Genomic DNA, 20,531 nt, shown 5'->3' with positions numbered 1-20,531 from the left:
CGTATGCATTTCTTTCGACTACCTAGTAGCGTAGTAGTAATTTTTTCACTTTCTAGTCACCCATGTGACTACGCTACGAACTGAAACGCGGAAGTGAATTCACTTCGCGCACACGAAGAAGCGAGCACTTGAGACGGGAGACCGCTGCTGCGGCTACGTTCCCTGTGTAAGTATTATACCCCTGCCGTTTACAGCCGTCTACATGACTCCTGGCAAATGTTACGGAATCACTAATACCCGCTCATTTAATTTAACTCTTTCAGAGATTTGAGAACGGTGGTGAGCACCTATCGTTTAGGGCTACTGTTTTGGACTGCTGAAAGCGTTCGCGACCGCCTGATTAATGTAAGTTTTGATCAGAGACTGCAATGCCACGTACTGCTTGACCTGAATTATTGGGCTGTAACCCCACTCCTCTCACTCCCCTTTTAGCGGAAGGTTAAGAGAAGAAGTCTCCTTTCCATTCCTGCACTGAAGGACTGACTCCGGTCTAAAACTGAAAGATACATGTAAGGAAACCATTTTCCCAGCACACATCATTGTATATAGCTGCTGTTCACATTGAATATTTTTGATAATGGTAGACTTGTACAAACTCTGGAAACCTTGTATATAATATTCACATTGTAGGTCAGTCAGTCATAAAAAAACTTTTATTCGGTTACAATTTTGCATAACCATAAAAAGTACATACACGGATTAAAAAACGACATTTCTGAATACATCTTAATTAATAAAAGCACAATTCATTAAATACATTTTTTATTTTTTTTTAAAGATTAAAAAAGAACTTCGTTTAACAAATAACGTACACTTAAAACAATAGACTGGGCCTTGGATTTTCTGCGACGAATTTTGAGTGTAGTTCTAATATACTCATTACAGAATTGGCGCTGTATTCGGGGTCCGAGAACAACGCTATACAATTAGAGTATAATTTAATTTAATCGGAGGTAGCTAGGCCACTCAGACTACTACGAATTTTAAACATAGTTTTAAAAAGCCAACTACACATTTTGCATTATATACAGAGTCCAAGGACTGTAGTGCCAAGTAAGCGGGCCAACCCGTTCTCAATCAATCAGGAGTTTGTTAAAGCGCGACTACTCACCCGTAAGTGTCTCAAGGCGCTAGGGTTGGGGGGGGGGGGGGGGGGGTTGCAGGTTCCATTCCATCAAGGAGGGGGTCTGTCGAAGAGCCAGGTTTTGAGGTTTCTTGCGAAGATGGGGAGCGATGTTGTCTGTCTGAGGTGGAGCGGAAGGGCGTTCCATGCTTTGGCCGCGAGAAAGGAGAAGGAGCGGCCTCCCGATCTGGTCTTTCTGGTGCGGGGGACCACGGCGTAGGAAAGCTGGGCTGATCGTAGGGTCCTTTGGGGTGCGTGGAATTTGAATCGGCTGTTCAGGTATGCTGGTCCGTTGCCGTGGAGGGCCTTGGGTGCGTGGGTGAGCATCTTAAAGGTGATTCTCGCCTCGACGGGGAGCCAGTGGAGTGTGTGCAGGTGCTGGGAGATGTGGTAGTGTTTTGGCAGGTTGAGGACCAGTCTTGCGGCGGCGTTCTGGATGTTCTGTAGCTTGCGGATGAGGTTTTTGTTTATTCCGGCGTAGAGTGCGTTGCCGTAGTCGAGTCTGCTGGTGACCAGGGCGTGAGTGACTGTCTTTCGGTGTTCGAGGGGGATCCATTTGAAGGTCTTACGAAGGAGGCGGAGGGTGTGGAAGCAGGAAGATGAGACAGAGTTGATCTGGCGGTCCATTTTGAGCTCGGAGTCCAGGATGATTCCCAGGTTGAGTGCGTGGTCTGTGGGGGTTGGCGGGTTTCCGAGGGCGGTGGGCCACCAGGTGTCGCTCCAGGCGTCGGGGTTTAGGCCCATGATGAGTACTTCTGTTTTGTTGGTGTTTAGTTGTAGGCAGCTGTTTTTCATCCATTTGGTGACGGCTTCCATGCCTTCTCGAAAGTTGCGTCTGGCGGTGTTGGGCTCGTTGGATAGGGAGAGGATGAGCTGGGTGTCGTCTGCATATGACACGATGTTGAGTCCGTAGGTTCTGACGATGGGGGCAAGTGGAGCCATGTAGACGTTGAAGAGCGTCGGGCTGAGGGAGGAGCCCTGGGGGACTCCGCAGGTGGTAGGTGTGGGGTCCGAGAGGAAAGGGGGAGTCTGACCTGTTGCGTCCTGCCGGAGAGGAAGGAGCAGATCCAGTCGAGGGCCTTGTCCTGGATTCCTGCATCGTAGAGTCTGCGTATTAGGGTGCGGTGGGAGACTGTGTCGAACGCTGCTGATAGGTCGAGGAGGATGAGGGCTACTGTTTCTCCTTTGTCCAGTAAGGTGCGGATGTCGTCTGTTGCGGCGAGGAGGGCGGTTTCCGTACTGTGGTTTTTTCTGAAGCCGGATTGGGAGGAGTCGAGGATGTTGTGTTCTTCAATGAATGTGGCGAGTTGGCTGTTGATGGCTTTCTCGATGACTTTCGCTGGGAACGGGAGCAGGGAGATGGGTCTGTAGTTTTTGAGGTCGGTGGGGTCCGCTGAGGGTTTCTTTAGGAGGGGGTTGACCTAAGCGTGTTTCCAGTCGTCGGGGAACGAGGCGGTCGCCAGGGAGCGGTTGATGGTTTGGCGGAGTATGGGTGCGATGGTGTTGGCGGCTCTGTTGAAGATGTGGTGGGGGCAGGGGTCCGTGGGGGCCTCTGAGTGGATTGACTTCATTGTCTTCAGTGTGTCTTCGGTGGTGAGGGCTGTCCAGTCATCAATCGCTGGTTTCCGGGTGTCGGGGGTGGTTGGTGAGGGTTCAGTATGTTGGTTGTCTTCGTCGAAGTTGTCGTAGATGCTCTTGATTTTGTGGTGGAAAAAGATGCTGAGTTTGTCGCGGAGGTCTTGTGAGGGAGGGATGTCGGTAGACTCGCTGGTGGGTTGGGCGAACTCCTTGATGATGCTGAAGAGATCCTTGCTGTTGTGTGCGTGGGTGGAGATTCTGTCTTCAATCGCTTTTTTCCTCGTTTAACTGATGAGTTGATGGTGGGTGTTGGTGGCGGCTCTGAAGTTGTTGTGGGCTTCTGTGGATTTGGTGTTTCTCCAGGCCTTTTCGAGGCGGCGGCATGTGCGCCTGGACTCTCGAAGTTCGGTGGTAAACCATCTGGCTTTCTTGGCACGGGTATTGTTGTTTTCCTTGAGGAGGGGCTATGGTGTTGGTGCTGTCCGAGATCCATCTATGCAGGGTTCGGGCTGCGGTGTTGGGGTCGTCGTTTTCCGCGATGGTTGGGGTGGAGTTGTTGAGTGAGAAGGTGAGCTGGTCATTGGTGATTTTGGTCCAGTTTCTTTGTGGAAGCAGGTGCTGGTGTCTGTGGATGGTGGGTGTTCTGAAGGTGAAGTGGACGCAACGATGGTCGGTCCATGGGAGTTCAGTGGTGTGGCTGAAGGTGATGGAGTTTCCTCTAGTGAAGAGGGGGTCGAGGGTGTGTCCTGCTGAGTGCGTGGGCTCGGTCACGATCTGGCGGAGTCCAATGTTGTGGAGGTTGTCCAGGAGGCATGTGGTGTTGGGGTCCAGTTGATTGTCGACGTGGAAGTTGAGGTCTCCCAGCAGGGTGTAGTTGGTGGATGCGATGGCCTGCGGGGAGATAATGTCCGTGATGGAGTTGGCGAAGGGTCCGCGGGGTCCAGGGGGTCAGTAGATGAGGGTTTCTCGGAGGGCGGCGGTGGGGCTGGCCAGTATCTTGAAGTGAAGGTGTTCCATCAGTTCTGTGGACTCGTCATGGAGTGTGCTCAGGCGGAGGCTGGATTTGTGGACGATGGCGATTCCTCCTCCTGGGTGGGTGTGGCGGTCCTTCCTGGAGATCTTGTATCCTTGGGGGATGGCGATGGCAATGTCCGGTCCCGAGGTGGTGTTGGTCCAGGTTTCGGTGAAGACTGCTACGTCTGGGGTGGTACTGTCGTGGAGGTCCCAGATTTCTGTGGCGTATTTGTGGGGGGATCGGACGTTGAGGAGGATGCATTGCAGGGTCTTCGGTTCGGTTGTGTTCATGTGGGCGGGTTGTGCTGGATCCGTGTTCTTGGCGGTGCTGCAGGTGTGCCGGCAGCGGTGACAGCTGAAGGGTCCATGGGTGTCGGCTGGTGATGCTAGCTTGCAGTTGTTGTTGCAGCCTGGGTTGAGTGCATGGAGTGCTGCTGGGTCGTAGCGTTGGCGGGGCGGAGGTCCAAGGTTCCTGGTGCTGGTCGCGGACGGGTCGCAGACGTGCTTGCCTTTGACGCGCCTCTGTGCACTAGCGGCGTGCCCGCAGCCCGTGGCCGCCATTAAGTAGGGGGTCGGGGAGGGCTGGGCAGATGTGAGGCGGGAGCGGGGAGGGGAGCTGGATTGGGCCGGTCGCGCTGGGGGGGAGGGGCCGCGGGGGCAGCAGCGGCGGGGAAAGGTAAAGGGAGGAAAGAAGGGATAAAGAAAAAAGGGAAAATAAGCAGAAATAAGGCACAAAAGAGCAGAGATGCAGAAAAGAGCAGAAAGGTGAAAGATAGAAAGGGTAGAAAAACGAGTGAAAACAAGTGAAGGAGCAGAGGGAGAGAAAGGGAAAATGGGCAGAAATAAGGCACAAAAGAGCAGAGGTGCTGAAAGATAGAAAGGGGAAAAAACTAGTGAAGGAGCAGAAAGAAAGAAAGGAGACAGAGGTCCACTGGACCACCAGGGATGAGGCGCAGGGAAACCTGCGGGTGGAGGAGGGCCTCGATCACCAACATTTAAGAGTGCAGGGGCAGGGACACCTCACTTAATGGTGGAGCTGCGAGGGTGGGAGAGCAATTTCACTGACAATGAGTCAGTGGTCTTGCTTCTCAAACCCATTGCGCGCAATACAGGCAAAATCCAGCGCTTACGTGGGATTGTGTAATATCTACATAACAGTATTATATGGATTGTTGACTGGTCCGAGATCCCATCGCAGGGACATTTCATAAAGTTGTGTGACCAGTCTTGCTGCTTTGGATATGAGACTAGGTGGTAAAATGTATTAAATCTAAACTTAGTCAATAAGTATTTGTCGTAGGTACCTAAGTAGAAAGTTAAGTATGGCTGGATCCCCAGAGTAGTCTGAAGTGTTAGAATATGAGCGTTTGAAAGTTTGCTTATTTCCTGTGCCAATCGTAGTTCCCTGAGATAAGAGAGGCAAAGTTTTTTCAGGGCTTTGCTGGAAATGTCCATCAATGTTGATGGGTCCCGAAAATATACTATACAATCCAGATCACAAGGATCGTTTTTTACCTACCGGAGCCATGGAAAGTTATGCCAGTTATCTAGGGCCAAGCAGTCTGTTAAGAGTGAGCGGGTTAGGTGGCACTGCGTTTTGGTCCAAACACGGTGCCACAAAAGGATCGGCTGAACCTTGATGTTATTGGTCAGATAATAGATTCCCAGCTCAATATGGCAACCATACGTAGGGGCGCTTTGAGGTACAGCCAGAAGATATTTTATAAACCCATTCTCAACTGTTTGAAGGGCTTCTACTGGTGCGTACCCCCAGACCCTTGCACCGTAGGTCGCTACACTATGGCATTTAGCATAATAGATTTTTAGTAATTCCGTTGCAGCGGGCTTACCCAATTTCCTTGAAAAGGAAACTAGGGCTGAAGTTGCTCTCTGAAAGAGCAATTTTCTACTGACTAAGACTTGCTTCCAACTTAACTTGTCATCCACTAAGATTCCTAAGTATGGGTACTCCCTGGTTCGTTCCAACCTGACGTTATCAATAACTATTGGTTTGGTTTTCTTTGCCCTAGGCCCAATATGCATTACAAAAGTTTTGTTTTTATTTACTTCTAAACCCAGGGAAGACATAAATTCGCAGTACTTATTTATTTGTAGTTGGAGTTGGTTGAGTGTTCTTGCTAATATAACAGAATCATCTGCATATAATAATGCAGGAATAGGGCAATGCTTAATAGTTGGAAGGTCCTGACTCCCTTCAAGCATGGCCACTTCTAGGCCATTTGTATACAGATTAAATAAGAAGGGAGCCAGGACACAGCCCTGTCTAACCCCCCTATTAACAGCAAAAGATGGTGATAATTCTCCATTCACTCCATATCTGACGCAAGCAGAGGCGTTAGAATAGAGTTCGCGGAGGAAGTTGATGAGAGGGGGGTCGACCCCTAGCTCGCAGAGTATGGACCACAGCTTTGAATGGATGACGCAGTCAAAAGCTGCGCTAAGGTCGACGTAAACTAGATATAAATTAGCCCTTTTAACGCCTATATACTTGCCAATCAAAAGAGCTATATTTAAAGCCTGCTCCATGGTGCCAAGGCCCTCCTGGAAACCATATTGTAGGCCGGTCATGATGTTATTCGTGGTTGCCCAATCCTGGAGACGCTCCAGGATTAACCGACCCGCAACTTTGCCCAAGGAATCCAGGAGGGAGATCGGCCTGTAGCAGGCTGGGTTGTTACGCTCGCCTTTCTTAAAGATAGGAAGGAGAATTGAGGTGGACCTGGAGTCTATTAGACCTATATTAGTAACAGCGGACATAACCTGAGTGATAAGAGGTGTCCAAAGGTCTGGACAGTGTGCAAAGATGTCCAAGGGGACCCCGTCTGGGCCTGGTGCCTTGCCAGTCTTAGAGGAAGATAATGCGTTAATAACCTCCTCATGGCCAAATACAAGATCTATTGGGTAAGTCTGGCTTAAACTTCCATCCTCCCTACCTTCGGTGGAAGTCTGTGTAACTGGACCACTAAATATTTTGGAAAAGTGTGCTACCCACTCTTCAGCCGACACCGCCACATCAAGATGGCAGGAAGTGGTGGTATCAATCAAAAAGGGTGTTTTAACCGTGCACCAGAACAGGGAGCTGTCTTTTGTTAGACAGCTCTCATGAAGTTGGGCCCACAGTTTTTTCTTAATTTCTTTCCTTTTCTGAGTGATTTAATTTCGTCTTGATCTCTAACAGGTTTTTGCAGGGCTGCTTTTAAGTTGCTCAGGGCTTTACGACAATCTGAATTAAACCAGCCTTTCGTTTTTGGTTTCTTGGACTTTTGATTGCTAGTCAGCTCTTCCCGTATTATTCTGACAATTTCCCAATCCACTTTGGAGAAGAGTCTAGTGCTAGACAGGTGTTCAACCAAGGAATGGCTCTGCTTACAACTTTACTAGAAATCGCTGCAGGGTCGATTTTAGCCCATTTTACTGAAAACCCATTAACTTTGTCCATGGACAATGATTGTTGGTTCAATAGACTCAGCCTGTCAGGTTCAAAGAGAACATTTCTGAGTATTAGTGAAACACTGTTAGGAAAGTGGTCGCTGCTGGTATCAGAACCTGTGGTAAAATTAGTCAGATGGCCCTTTATGTTTTGAGAACAAAGTATGTAGTCAATTACGCTTGACAGACCCCTCCTGTGAAACGTTGGCATAAAATCAACAGGGGGTTCGACTAGGTCATTTGCAAAGTCCATTTCTAAAGAGAATAAACACTCATTCAAACAGTTACCTTCCTTTGTGTGGTGATAGTGTGCTAGTGGAGAACCATTTACATCCATAAGACCACAATTACCGTTCTTACAATTGGTACATAATGACATGTTAAAATCCCCTCCCCATATCAAGTAAGATGCTTTGGTAATTAGCTTAATCCGTTGTTCGTTCAGGAAAGATGTTATTTCAGTTGGAGTCTCTACACAGTCTGCCTGAGAAAGATTGTTGTAGAAATTAACAAGAAAGAACGTCACACATTTTTTAAATGTAACCCTTAAAATGTGATAGTTCTCGTTACACTTCAAGATATTTGCTTCCATCGATGGGAGATTATTTGCTACATAAAGTGCAAGTCCACCCTTGGGTCTGCCTGATGTACTGGGACTAGCAGGAACAAAATAGGTTTTAAAGCCTATTAAATGTATAGGCACAGTGGACCATGTCTCCTGTAAGCATAAAATCTGATGTGCTCTAACTGTAGCTAACCATGTCAGGAGATTAGTTTTCGTGCGGAGACCTGCTACATTCCAATATAGAACGGAGAAAGTTAAATAGGGGTTTGGCATATCGTTTATTTCAAGATGGGCCATACTGTACTCCTGTGGGTACATGTCTGATGACAGTAAGCCTTGTGATGTACCAACTAAGTTGTCAAGAGTGGCTTGAATGTGGGTAGTCTCCTCAGTTGGCCCTATGTCTAGTAGCCTAGAGTTTTCTACCACCCCCATATCTGCTGGTAGCATTGTCACTTAGGTTTAGGTTCCCTTTGTCACTTGAAACACTATGCACAAATGTTGTTTTGATGTATAATGTTTACTCGTAAATTTGTTTAACAAATATACTACACTGGAATCGGTGTGTTAGTGGTTCCTTCGCGCTCTGCCATTATCTAACCATCTATATTACGATTGTGCTTATGTATCATAACCTCATAGTATATCATTCCACAGGAACCACTGTTTTTTTCTGTATGAAAAGACCCGGGCATGTTGAACTATGTTTGAATTCCTGATCTATCAAAGTTTATTAGTGCATGTTATCTGAAAAAGAAACCAACAAAGAGGATGCAGAAGTACATCATTTTACTATTTTTTTATTTTTAAATAGCTTTATTCGATTTTGGACAAAATCATAAAAGCACAGATTGCATAACAGTACATTTGATATCATATAAAAAAAGATTAACATTTTTTTTTTAAAGAAAACTCATTACCACAGTGGTTTAAAGTTTTGTGCAAATTGCGGTACTTCAGGACAAAAGATAGTAAGTTAAAATATATATTACAATTTACATGGTCTTTCTCAAGGCTATCAGGGTCTTCAAATATGATGCCACTGCTTTAATCTCAAAAACAGTCTCCAGGAGTTTCAACTTGCAGTAGGCAGCTGTACACTCCCTGATACCCCATTTAATAAAAATTGGCTTTAAAAACGGTTTCCTTGGTGCCAAGTAAAATCTACAAAAAAGTATAGAGTGGATATTTGATTGGTCCGAAGACCCGTCGCAGGGACATTTTACCAGCTGTTTGGACCAATTGTTGCAGTTAGGGAACGTTATCATACGAAAAAATGTCAGCACGAAATCTAGCCAATAACAGTCTAGCAAAGGGACTACACTCAAATATTAAGTATGATTTTATTCCACTATTCAAAAGAAGCGCCTCGTTTGTCCTATAAGTGAATTTCTCTTTTTCAACCATCCACCTTTTATTGTCCAAATATTCTAGTATAGTCTTCTTAAGAGTGCGCTTTGAGATGAATTCCAGACATAAGGGATTTTCAAAATATTCTTCGTGACCAATATCGATGGCCATCTTTCTAACGTGACGTAGCCAATTAATGTTTTGTGCTCCATCTAGCTTCAGACAATCTAAAATCCCCTCCCTATTAAGTAGTGTGTCCGGGGTTGTCCAAATCTTGTGCCATAGACGAAGGAGGCTTGATTTAATCGTGTCCTCTATATAGGGGATCCCCAATTCTCTGTGGCTGAAAATGATAGACAGGGATTTGGGTGTAGCGAGGAGATAGCGTATGAAGTTGTTTTCAGTCAATTGTAGTTGGTCAGTTTTAATAAAACCCCAAATCCCTGCACCATAGGTGCCGGTGGAGATGCATTTTGCCATATATAATTGAATAGGTTCCTTTACCGGGCGGCCCCCATTATTTCCTTGAAATTTTTTTTAGTGCTCCACTGGCTCTACTAAATGCCAGATTTCTTGCATGGGCCGCCTTTACCCAGTTTCCCTTGTTATCAAAATTTACTCCCAGATAACAGAAGTTGGTTGTCTTTTCTATCTTTCTCTGATTCAGAAAAATTGCCTTACAGGATTTCCGGGAGGCACCACATCTCATGGAATATGTCTTTGAGACTGGCTTCACTCCAAGAAACTAAAACTGAATGGGGAAAAAACTGAGCTGATCGTCTTTGGTAACCAGAAAAATCTCTGGGGCCCGACTCACTGGCCAGCAGAAATGGGAGCAACCCCGGTTGCGGTACAATCTGCTCGCAACCTAGGGGTAATAATAGACGATAAGCTGTCCATGTGTGCACATATAGCCAAAAGAGCCTCAACCTGCTTTTTGATACTCAAATGGCTGAGGAAAATTTTATGGCAACTACCAGACGACGCACAGAGAACAGTATTACAGGCACTAGTCAGCTCGAGATTAGACTATGGTAATGTTCTTTACCTAGGAGTCACAAAAAGTATCCTGAACCGACTTCAAGTGGTCCAGAACTCTGCGGCAAGACTGCTCCTTAATCTCCCAGGCCGCACGAGTATGACAGATCACCTTAAGAAACTACACTGGTTGAAGATCGCCAGCAGAGTTAAATTTAAGGCACTATGCTACATGTTTAAGATTAGTTCAGGAGAAGCACCTGTATATCTATGCAAGATTGCCCAGAAATACTTACCCTCCCGTAATCTGTGCTCCATGAATCTGGCAAAATGTACAGTTCCCAGGGTCAACCGGGCTCGGATGGGCGGCCGCTCATTTGCCCATCTGGCCCTTGCACTGTGGAACTCACTTCTGCTCTTTTTACGCCTGGAACCATGCTACCTTCGGTTCCGGAAGGGAATTAAATCATGGTTGTTCAATCAATAGAGCTTCTCCCCCCTATTCCAAGAGTAACACTGATCCAAGGCGCCGGGAAACCCTCAGGGTAGCTGTTGCGCCATACAAATGCAATAAATAAATAAACAAATAAAAATTGATGGTAAGTCCACGTGTATTCATGTATTCTGAGAATTCCACCAGGGACCTCTGCATGCCGATAGAAGTGCAAGATAATATTGCAGCATCATCTGCATAGAAGAGGATTGGGGTGGCAGACCCCCCCACTACTGGGTAATCATACTGAACATTTCTCAAATGCTCCACCACACTATTTATATATAATATAAAAAGAAAGGTTGCAAGGATACACCCTTGTCTAACTCCCCTGTTAAAACTGAACCTATCTGAACCTGCCCCATCTCTCCCATACCTGACTCTCGCCCCTGCATTTCGGTACAGCTCCTTGATAAACTGTATAATCTGATTATCTATTCCTATACTCTGAAGTATATACCATAGCATGATGTGGTCGACACAATCGAAAGCAGAGTTCAGGTCTACGAATGTTACATGTAGACTTTCATTCTTTGCCTGTGTGTACTTGGCAATTAAGAGTGACAAGTTAAGGCTCTGCTCTATTGTGCCCTTTCATGGACGGAAACAATACTTGAGAGGTTATAACATTGTTATCCTCAGCCCAGCCCTTAATCCTATTTAATATGATCCTGCCTGCTACCTTCATCAAGGCGCCTAAAAGTGATCTTGGGCGGTAGCAGGCAGGATCATTCCTATTTCCCTTTTTAAAAATTGGCACCACTATTGCCTCTGGCCATGTAGAAATAAAACCTACAGCATTAATACTATTTAAAACGTTAGTTAAAAGGGGTGACCACAGATTTATCTCGCTTTTATAAATATCGATGGGAACACCATCAGGTCCAGGTGCCTTCCCTGATGCACTATCATTGATGGCCCTTAGTACCTCTTTGTGATCAAAATAAATTCCCAACGGAAACCGGTCGGGAGGCTCCTGAAGTGTCTCCTACCCCATGTGTTACTATCTGAGCTTCCTCATCCTTACTTAATCCCTCTTGTATAGTCCTAGGAGTATCATAAACAGTGTTCTGGTTAACCTCTCTGACATGTGGAAGTCAATCGACCCCCTCCATTCTGATAAGTGGGGTAAATCGATTCATGATTGTCAAGTTAAAAGCAGGGAACATCCCTGATCTGCTCAGTCGAGTATCTCTCCTTGGCGGGTTTCCTACTAAGGCTCTCGGATAGAAATAGCTTAGTTCTCTAACAGCTATGCTTCCCTCATACCCTCCTGAATACCAATCTTTTATAAAAGTCACTGCCCTATGGTCCCTAAAGTTTATGACTACATCTCCTGGGACCGTTTTAGGTCTTCTTCCCAGCCATTCCAACCGTGACATGCAAGATTTCTCCATTTAGGTTGGCGGGCAGTGGTCTATTCTCTCCTAACCAATGGGTAATCTTATTCTTCAGTGTCTGATGGCTTTCAAACCTCCCTTCAGGTAGTTCCTGGACCCCTGTTAACACGATGACATAGGGTTCAGCCTCTGGTGGCAGATCTACTTGCCGATGACGACCCGTTGTCAATTGTGTATCAGGGCGAGAAGTATTAACCTTATTAGCGGGCTCTGGTTGGCCATTCCTAACTTTTTGTCCTGTTCTACTATTAACAGAAATAGGCATTTCCATAGGTTTTCCTTGGGCTATTTCTCTAGGCTGTATATCAATTGAATCTGTGCATCCTGTCTTATGCGTTTTGTCCCCCTCAGACAGATTATTAATTATTGCTGGTTTTATAATTTTGACTGCTAGGTTAGGAACAATGGGAGGGTCTACCTTAGTCACCAGCTCTTTGATTAGCTTAGAGTGAGAGTTCCCCATGACTGTGAGAGTACTCAGCTGTTCTCCTATCCGCTTAAGTCTTTCAATTACTGGTAACACTAGGGATCTAACTATTTTCTTTATATCACTTAGTTGGATATGTTGTGATGTTATTCTCAATTGGTGTTGGTCAACGTTAGCTGTATTGGCGCTATCGGATTTCGCCGGACTTGTGATAGTCTTCTGTGTCTTGGCTCGATTCCCCTTTTGCTTGTTTCGTCCCCTTTTTCTTTTTGTAGCAGTGTTCAGCCCTAACGTGTTTGTAATAGTAGTCCTGTTGTTGGGATGATTACCTGTTGTTATTTGTGGTGGTTCTACTTGGGCTGGTTGTATGTCTACATCCCTAGTGTTATCAAGGCTAATATCAATATGCTGGGAGCGCTCCTGGCTAATTAACCAGACTGGTAAGTCTTGCAGCTGTGGTGGTATTCCAATTTCTTCAATGTGCCCTGTTCTCCTATCCACCTGTGTTGGGGTCTGAGATAACTGTATAGCCCCTAATGAAGAGCGTTTAGTCAACCATTCAGCTGATATACGCCGCTCCGTCAATTCGATTTCCTTTTCTATGGTAGAAGTTGCCCTGGTAATAAAGGCATCCAGAGGCCCTATCAGTGAGGGACCAACCAATGATTTTCTTCCTACACTGGAAGCGAAAGACATTCTCAACTTTTCTTAAGCTGTAGATAAAACAACAATGGTGATAGTGCAAAAGAAGGTCTCTCGCTATAAGAGTCTTACTTCAAAGGTCCTAATGAAGGTAATAAAGAGGGGTGGCCCAGGATGACCGTAAACATCCCGGCGTCCTGCCCGCGTCCCGCGTCACGAGGGTCCCGGCTGATTTTAAAACGCCTCCGGGCGTGGACAGGGCGTCGGTGGCTTCCTGCCGCTAGGGCTGCTGGGACCTGTAGTGGTCACCACCACCACCACACAGCGGCTGCGCCAGATGTCAGGAGGCTTGTGGCGGCGGGGGGAGACCGTCCCTAGTGCAGGGAGCGAGGAGATTGGGCAAAGTGTCCCCGTGCACCTCCGATGTCAGGCAGGTAGATTTCCCAGCAAGACCGGCCTTTCGAGGGTGCAAGCAGCAGCAAAAGGTCGCAGGTTCTGGCGGCAGTGTAAAGGAGACCCGCTTTGTCAAGGGTCCCGGCTGATTTTAAAACGCCTCTGGGCGTGGACAGGGCGTCGGCGGCTTCCTGCCGCTAGGGCTGCTGGGACCTGTAGTCCCGACCCCCCCACAGCGGCGCTCCAGATGTCAGGAGGCTTGCGGCGGCGGGGGGAGACCGCCCTAGTGCAGGGAGCGAGTAGATTGGGCAAAGTGTCCTCGTGCACCTCCGATGTCAGGCAGGTAGGTAGGTTTCCCAGCAAGACCGGCCCGGGAGGGTGCAAGCAGCAGCAAAAGGTCGCAGGTTCTGGCGGCAGTGTAAAGGAGACTTCTATTCCTGGTACAGTTAAAATGTTTTCAAGGTTTGGTTTAGCTCAGCACTCACTGTCTATTACTATTTGTGCTTTACCTATAGTATAATTGTTTCATTAAGTTGATGCTAATAAAATTCTAATTTTGGGTACTTTTTTTTTTCCATCTAACAGGTGCTGAACATACAGGAAGTAAAAAAGATGTGTTTGTTTTTTGAAAATCGATTTGACATTAAAAACCAGCTGTCCAGAGCATCATCTTCCCATGTCAGCTAACTTCTTTGCAAAAAAATAAATAAATCTAGAAATAAGCACTTGCGTACTACAGAATCCAATTGCAGCTTGATGGAATGAATACCAGGAAAAAGTCAACCTTGATATGTTCACCTATGAAAGAAGGTGAATCAGTGTTTCGGATATGAAAATGTTATAATGTAACGAATCTCATAATGTGTACACCATTACCTTATACTAAAGGGCAATATAGATATACTTAATGGGCTAACGGTTTACCTCTTAAGGAAACTGAATCAATGGAAGTGTTACATAAGAGGCCCATGCTGTTGATACATACGAGAATCCAGTTGTGAGTACAGCATCAGCCTTTATAAAGTCTTTCAGTGTAAAGACGCTGTTAACAATACAACAAAACTCAGCATAGGGATTTGAACCCTTGATGAGGCAGCTTTAACATGCAGTCTGTTAAAACATTTATTCATTGGGATTTGCACTGAGTGATCAAAAGAACACACAGCAGAAACCATGCAAATAGTATTATTGTTCAAACTTCGATTAATTTAAAGTATCTATTTGAACATAGGTGGGTGCACATTATGGATACACTGAATGTGATAAGACGTTTATAACAAAGATGTGTTTAATAGAGCATCAGGTAACCCATACTGGGGAACGACCATATAAATGTAGTGAATGCAATAAGACTTTCAAAACAAAAGGACAGATAATACAACATCAGATAACCCATACTGGTGAAAGATCATTTATATGTATAGAATGTGAAAGGGCTTTCAAATCAAAGCAGTACTAACAAGACATTGGAGCACGCACTCTGAAGAAAGGCCATACAAATGTACAGAATGTGAAAAGACTTTTAGGACAAAGGAACGGATAATGGTACATCAGAGAACCCACAGTATTGAACAACCATATAAATGCACTGCATGTGACAAGGCCTTTAAAGCAAAAGAACATCTAATACGCCATCAGAGAATCCACTCTGGGGAAAGACCGTATAAATGTATTGAATGTGGCAAGGCTTTCACACAAAAAGCAACATTAACCGCACATCATAGGACTCACACTGGTGAAAAACGACATGCATGCACACAATGTAACAAGGCTTTTAAGACAAAGAAAAAACTAATGCTACACGAAAGTATCCACATTGAAAAAAGACCATATAAATGTATTGAATGCACAAAGGAATTCAAAACAAAGCAGTGTCTATTAGTGCATCAGCGAATACACCCGGCTGAAAAACCACATAAATGTACAGAATGTAACAAGGCTTTTAGGACAAAAAGAGATCTAATTGTACATCAGAGGACCCACTCTGGCGATAAACCATTTACATGTCCTGAATGTGAGAAAGCATTCAGAACAAAAGAAGCTCTAATGCTACATCGGAGCATTCACTCTGAGGAAAGACCCTATAAATGTGCAGAATGCGACAAGGCTTTCAAGTTAAAACAAGTGCTAATGCTACACCAGAGAACTCACACCGGTGAAAAACCACATAAGTGTACAGAATGTGACGAGGCTTTTGTAACAAAAGGTCATCTAATAAAACATCATACAACCCATACTGGTGAAAGACAATATACATGTCCCGAATGTGACAAGGCTTTCAAGACAAAACAATGGCTAATGCTACATCAGAAAAGCCACACTGGTGAAAGACAATATAAATGTACTGAATGCAGCAAAGCTTATATGACAAAAGAAAACCTAATGGTGCATCATAGATCTCATACTGGTGAAAGGCCATATAAATGTACTGAATGCAACAAGGATTTTATAACTAATGGAGAACTAACACGACATTACAAAATTCATACTGGCAAAAGCATATATGAGTGTAATGAATGTGTCAAGCCTTTCATATCAAAAGGAGAGCTAATATGACATAAGAGAACCCATATAGAGAAATTGATGATGTAATGTGCGAAGGTTTTCAGGTAAGAAGGAGAGCTCATGCTATACCAGAGAATCTAGTCTGGTAAAAGACCATATGTGTACTGTACTGAATATGAGAAGGCATGCAATGTCAAAGAACAGAGTTGGAAAATAAATCAAATGTACTGAATGTGTCTGCTGCTTTTGAATCACGCGTTTAAGTTGTCTTTTCTTACATGATGACTTTTGACTTGCATTTTCTTGCGTGACTGCAGGATTCGATTCCCTGAAACCACATTGCTTGCATTTCAGTTTCGTAGGCACACTATCACGACACCTTGAACATTTAGTAAAAGGCATAAACGTACATTGTGCAAGTGTTGATCGTCCGTAAGACAACACAGCTATCACACAAGGATAAACAATGTCAACCTGGCTGGTTTGATTGTCTATTAATCATTGCAGTGCATGTCTTCTATGCAAGAATCACACTGGCTCAATAAACATTGAAGCACCTCTGTGCATTTCTTGTCTATCTCTCTGGGCATGCACGATTAGTGAGGGAAAATGGTCTAGATCTGTTACCACAATTCCTGGGGAGTTGAGGTTGTCATGTTCTGAGGTTGCATAATCTATTTGTTACCTTTCTAGGGTTAGGGCTACTTATGGGTGCACTGTGAGCTCACAGGACTTTTAGGCCAACATATCCTGGGAGTGTGCACAGAATCGGTCTGGCACAATCCTGATGTTTATGTTGTCTGACAAACGCACGGTTTTAACTGTCAGGTTCAGGCCCTACAACAAGGGTTCCTCGCTGACCTCAGCTTTCACTAACCTTTTTAACATCTATTCGTAGGTGGTGTGACCTATGATTTAAGCCCTGCATAAATGATCATTATGTGCTGGTGGAAGTTCAAACATTTACTTCTATGGGGTATCTGAAAAATCAAGAGTTTGTTACAGTTAAAGCAGAAATGGAGTGGATGTTTGATAGAAAACTGATAAGTAGTATACTGCATAGCAGTCTATGTTGTTTCAGTGGCTAAACTCTGCACTTGCATAGAAAAGCAAAGATCTGGATCTCTCCCTACATGGCGGATTAACAATGCCTCCAGAGATTACCCAGTCTTCAAAAAAGTGTTTCTTTCCCCCTTGCTGTATTGGTGAATGACATTCACCTTAGCCCAGTACACCTTTGATATATTCCTCCTCTTATTGACTATCGCAGGAAATCTGGCAACAGGCAAAATTAGAATTTGTGCCCTATTTTCGATTGTTTTGTGTGAAGTGTCCATAGACACAGTTTGGTCACATGCCTTTTAGTCAGTAAAAATGTGGCAAAACCTGCACTGACAGATTGAAAAAATGAGAATGAATTGCATCTGGTAGCTCTGATTATTCCTGTCATTTCAATCTGGGGAACTCAAACGGAACAAATACCTCAACAGGGAATCCCCACACAGTTTAGGTTAAGTATTTATCTAAATTGTGGTATTACATTCAAATACGAGGCTGCTCAGAAGGAGGCACATTATGATAGAACCCTTAGCTAATTCATTTCTCGACTATTCTAATCTTTACTGAGTAATATGTATCCCATAATATTACAATAAGACGAATAACGGGACTATAAAAAATTGTCAATATACTAAAGCTTGGAAAGATATCCACTAGCTTACATTTCAAACAAGCATTGGAAATGCAATAGGTCTCGCAGCATTAGAGTTAGTGCTTTTAGAATTGTTTATGGGTTTTTTTTGTAAATCTTTAGCATTTTTGTTTCCTGTAGCCAATGCTAAAGAATTACAAATAAAAAAAGCCATAAACAATTGTAAAAGCTCTAACTCAAATGCTCCGAGACCTATTGCACTGTGTGAGGGTGAGGGGTTGAGGGTGAGTGAGGGTGAGGGTGAGTGAGGGTGAGGGTGAGTGAGGGTGAGTGAGGGGTTGAGGGTGAGTGAGGGGTTGAGGGTGAGTGAAGGTGAGTGAGGGTGAGTGAGGGTGAGTGTGAGTTAGGGTGAGTGTGAGTTAGGGTGAGTGTGAGTTAGGGTGAGTGAGTTAGGGTGAGGGGTTGAGGGTGGGTGAGGGTGAGGGGTTGAGGGTGAGTGAGAGTGAGGGTGAGTGAGGGTGGGTGAGTGAGGGTGAGGGGTTGAGGTTGAGGTGTTGAGGGTGAGTGAGGGTGAGGGCGAGTGAGGTGTTGAGGGGGAGTGAGGGTGAGGGGTTGAAGGTGAGGGGTTGAGGGTGAGTGAGGGTGAGGGTGAGTGAGGGTGATGCTGAGGGGTTGAGGGTGAGTGAGGGTGAGTGAGAGTGAGGGTGAGTGAGGGGTTGAGGGTGAAGGGTTGAGGGTAAGTGAGGGTGAGGGTGAGTGAGGGTGGGTGAGGGGTTGAGGGTGAGTGAGGGTGAGGGGTTGAGGGTGAGTGAGGGTGAGGCGTTGAGGGTGAGTGTGGGTGAGGGTGAGTGAGGGTGAGGCATTGAGGGTGAGTGAGGGTGAGGGTGAGTGAGGGTTAGGGGTTGAGGGTGAGTGAGGGTGAGTGAGGGTGAGTGTGGGTGAGGGTGAGTGAGGGTGAGGGTGAGTGAGGGTGAGGGGGTGAGTAAGGGTGAGGGTGAGTGAGGGTGTGTGAGGATGAGGGGGTGAGGATGTGAAGGCGCGTTTGGCAGTGTATGTTTTAACGCTCGGAATATCATAATGAACCCAGACATGACAGTCTCCAGCCAACAGCTGTAAATAGTAAATAGCTGATGTGCAGTACGCTAAGGGTTGCCATCTCCCTCCCTGTCACCACAGACAGCGTTCCCACTCTTGAACTTTTGATTTACAAATGACAGCTATCAAATGTTTTAGTCCAATTAGTTAGCAAAATAAAACTACAATACCCAGAAGGCATTAGGTCGTCATATGAAAATCTAGGACTGGAAACAATGTGATGGCACAGAGTGAGGTGGCCACTTGGAATCTTTTCTTCAGAGCCCTGGCACCCCTATTCCTATTTTATTAATCACAGCTACATCCTCAGTAATCCTCGAGCACCTCAGCTGAACCACGAGGACCAAAAACACGTTACAAATGTTTGAGAAGGGAACGTCCAGGAGTATTTCCATTGAGCAAACATAGTTGGCAGGCAGTGACCCACTCAGCAATAAGCGGATGAAAAGAGCATCTGTTCTCGGTGACACTGTGAAATATGTAAAACGAGCAGGAGACTGAGAAGGAGGAGGAAACGGGACAGGAGTATTTAACATGAAGCAAAAAGGGTCGGTGGGAGCAAAGAGGAAAATAAATTGTAAAAGATTCTAGGTAGACAAATAGAAGGGGGAAATATTTAGTTTTTAAAAAAATCGTATGCATAGTTCGCCTCTTCGCGTTTTGGGGGATCTCGGAGCGCAGATTATCTTCAGATGGATAAAGACAGAAGTAGACAGTGTGGATGAGAGGAGGAGACGGAGGGACATGAAGGAGGGTGGGGAGAAGTCGTCAGGCAAGGCAGAGAGGTGTTATATAAACGTAGGGAATATACGGAAGGGGGAAGAGAGGGGCAGAGGACACCGAAAGTGGGCAGGTAAAAAATACTTGGGAGAGGAAAGAGCGACCGTTGGGGGATGTGAGAGGGGTATATAAGAAAGGAAACCTAGGAAAGGAGGACGAGCCTGAAAGTTTTTTAAGTTTCACTTAGACAAAAACATAAACATGGATATGCGAAGGGATGCCTGAAAACTTGCAGAGCCCTACCCTCATGTGTACATAACATGGATGTTGCAATAACCAGCGCCTACCTGACACGGCTCACGGCAACCAGTAATGACCGGAACGCTCGCTGACTGACCCCTTGTCGAAAACGATAACTATCGGGCTGGCTGGACTGCAGGGGACAGTGGCCAAAACTCCTGCGTACTCCAGGCCTCCTCACCCAAAAAAATAAACACAAAAAAGAAGCCGGAGGGAAGAGAGGGGAGGGGGGAGGAGAAATGCGACACGGCGGGAAGAGGAGGGGCGGAACGGGGGCGGAGAGGGGAGAGGTGCGAGTAAAATAAACAAAAAAAAAGAAGCCGGAGGGAAGAGAGGGGAGGGGGGAGGAGAGCGAAAGGATCGGAGACACGGCGACACGGCGGGTAAAATAAACAAAAAAAAAGCCGGAGGGAAGAGAGGGGAGGGGGGAGGAGAAATGCGACACGGCGGGAAGGGGAGGGGGCGGAGCGGGTCAAATAAACAAAAAAACAAGCTGGAGGGAAGAGAGGGGAGGGGGGAGGAGAAGTGCGACAGGGGAAATGCGAGACGGCGGGAAGACGGACATGCACGCGCCCGTGACTTTTAAGGTCAATGCGCATGCGCATAAGCTTAATGCGCATGCGCATTGACCTTAAAAGTCACGGGCACTGCAAGGAATCGCCACGATTCCTTGCAGTGCAGATAAAGAGTGGATAACTCGCAATACTCTCGCCTTGCTCGATGCGCATGCGCATCGACAGGCGAGACCTAAAAAGGATATAATTCAAGGTTTTCAGCACCATCCATTAAGGAACTTTTTTTGTTGGGGGATTGACAATACAAATGCTGGACAAACTTGCTCGATACA

The 20,531-nt window shown here is 45.7% G+C and overlaps 1 protein-coding gene and 1 pseudogene across 1 annotated transcript in view; both read left to right on the top strand.

The window, feature by feature from the left end:
- The window catches only part of LOC147706732 (zinc finger BED domain-containing protein 5-like), a 117,473-nt gene extending 100,997 nt beyond the window's left edge, over window positions 1–16,476 (top strand). Inside the window, exon 5 of the mRNA XM_086925879.1 lies at window positions 13,999–16,476. The gene's annotated coding sequence lies outside the window, so the exon portion shown is untranslated. The remainder of the gene's footprint in view (window positions 1–13,998) is intronic.
- LOC147706731 (uncharacterized) lies at window positions 13,109–16,476 on the top strand (annotated as a pseudogene).
- Window positions 16,477–20,531: the final 4,055 nt, after the last annotated feature.

Source organism: Lissotriton vulgaris, chromosome 6 (assembly GCF_964263255.1).
Source record: "Lissotriton vulgaris chromosome 6, aLisVul1.2, whole genome shotgun sequence".
Lineage (NCBI taxonomy): Eukaryota > Metazoa > Chordata > Amphibia > Caudata > Salamandridae > Lissotriton > Lissotriton vulgaris.
Note: the sequence above shows the minus strand (reverse complement) of the source record. Positions and strands in the feature narration are given on the sequence as shown.